Source organism: Trachypithecus francoisi, unplaced genomic scaffold (assembly GCF_009764315.1).
Source record: "Trachypithecus francoisi isolate TF-2019V2 unplaced genomic scaffold, Tfra_2.0 Lachesis_group21, whole genome shotgun sequence".
NCBI classification, from domain to species: Eukaryota; Metazoa; Chordata; class Mammalia; order Primates; family Cercopithecidae; genus Trachypithecus; species Trachypithecus francoisi.
Window position 1 is genome coordinate 31,617,639 of NW_022681467.1, and position 2,193 is coordinate 31,619,831.

General features: G+C 45.1%; 1 pseudogene; it reads right to left on the minus strand.

Annotated features, from left to right (window-relative positions):
• Nucleotides 1–522: 522 nt before the first annotated feature.
• LOC117068725 lies at nt 523–1,184 on the minus strand (annotated as a pseudogene).
• Between the last annotated feature and the right edge of the window lie 1,009 nt (nt 1,185–2,193).

A 2,193-nucleotide genomic window follows, 5' to 3' on the forward strand; every position in this document is an offset into this window, starting at 1 on the left:
TTGCCTATCATTTACTCTTTGCTCTGCTAAAGGTGAAGACAATTAGTGTACCATACTCAAAGTGATCACGAATATGTGGGAAGATCATGAGCAACACAGTACAGGTGAATCCTAAGTAAATCCAGCAATCTTGGAATATCTGAAGGAATTTGCTCCCAATTATTCTTAGATAAGCTAAGAAATAAATACAACTGTTAGTTATTGTGTTTGTGTTTTTGTTTTCACTCTGCTTCTGCTTAATTTTTTAACATTTTTATTTATTTCTATAATTATAGAGATGGGGGGGGTCTCACTATGCTGCCCAGGCAGGTCCCAACTCCTGGGCTCACATGGTCTTCTTGCCTTGACCTCCAAAGTGCTGGGATTACAGGTGTGAGCCACTGTGCCCAGCTTCTGCTTAATTTTTATTTACCAGTTGGCAGGGGCTCCTTAATTCTCTAGCTTTACTTTTTTATTGGATAAAATATACATAGCATAAAATTTATCATTTTAACTATTTTTTTGAACAGATAAACAGTTTCTTTATTCCTCCTCCTCCTCCTCTTCTTCATCTTCCTCTTCCATCTTTTTCCCGGCAACTTTAGCAAGACTCTTTGCACCATCAAACTCTCCTTTTGCCTTATAGTTAGCAACATCCTTTTCATTCTTCTTCAGCTTTGCCACCTTAGTGATGTAAGGCTGCTTTTCATTGTCATTTAAGCTATTCCACATTTCACCCAGCTTTTTTTTTTTTTTTCTTTTGCCACATCAACAGAGATGCCTGGGTTTGTGGATTTGATCTCAGGGCGGAATTCTGAACAGAACAGGAAGAATCCAGACGGTAGCCTTTTGGGGCATTAGGATCCTTCTTCTTGCCTTCCTTAGCTGGTACGTAATGCTTCAATTCCCGATCATAGTGTACTTTATCCGCCTTTGCCATTCCATCAAATTTAGACCTCTCTTTCCCAGACATGGTCTTCTACCTCTCAGAGTACTTCTTGGAAAATTTTGCAAAATTGACAAGGACCTCTGAGTTTTTCTTCTTATGTTCTTCTCTGCACAACTGCACAAAGAAGGCATAAGCAGACATCTTTCCCTTTGGTTTCTTGCGGTCACCTTTAGCCATCCTGACTGAATTTCTTCTTCCTTCCTGGCCGCCTAGCATGAGGGAAGGCGGAGGGGACTGAAGGGCGTGGGGAGGAGAGGGAGGGCCCTCGGAGGCGAGGCAGCGGAAGGCGGTGGCGTGTCCCGAAGTTTCTGCAGGCGCTGCGGTGGCAGCCCCATTTTAACTTAAAAAAAATTTTTTTTTTGAGACAGACCCTCTGTCACCAGGCTGGAGTGCAGTGGCACAATCTCGGCTCACCGCAACCTCTGCCTCCCGATTTCTTTTTTTTTTTTTTGAGACAGAGTCTCGCTCTGTCGCCCAGGCTGGAGTGTAGTGGCCAGATCTCCGCTCACTGCAAGCTCCGCCTCCCGGGTTCACGCCATTCTCCTGCCTCAGCCTCCCGAGTAGCTGGGACTATAGGCGCCCGCCACCTCGCCCGGCTAGTTTTTTGTATTTTTTTTCGTTGAGACGGGGTTTCACCGTGTTAGCCAGGATGGTCTCCATCTCCTGACCTCGTGATCCGCCCTTCTCGGCCTCCCAAAGTGCTGGGATTACAGGCTTGAGCCACCGCGCCCGGCCTGCCTCCCGATTTCAAGCGATTTTCCTGCCTCAGCCTCCCTAGTAGCTGGGATTACGGGCACGCACCGCCATGCCCAGCTAATTTTTGTATTTTTAGTACAGACGGGGTATCGCCATGTTGGGCAGGCTGTCTCGAACTCCCGACCTCAGGTTATCTGCCAGCCTTGGCCTCCCAAAGTGCTGGGATTACAGGCGTGAGCCACCACACTGGGCCCATTGTAGCTATTTTTAAGTATACAATTCAGTGACATTAAGTACATTCACAAAGTAGTGTAATCCAGAACTTTTTCATCATCCCAAACAGAAACTCTGTACTCATTAAACAACATTCCCCATTTTCCCCTTCCCTCAGCCTCTGATAACCTCTATTTATTTTAATTTCTGTCTCTATGAATTTACCTATTCTAGATACTTCATATAAGTGGAATCATACAACCTTTGTGTTTATTTTTGTTTGTTTGTTTGTTTGAGACAGAGTCTTGCTTTGTCGCCCAAGACAGAGTACAGTGTTGGGATCATAACTCATGCAG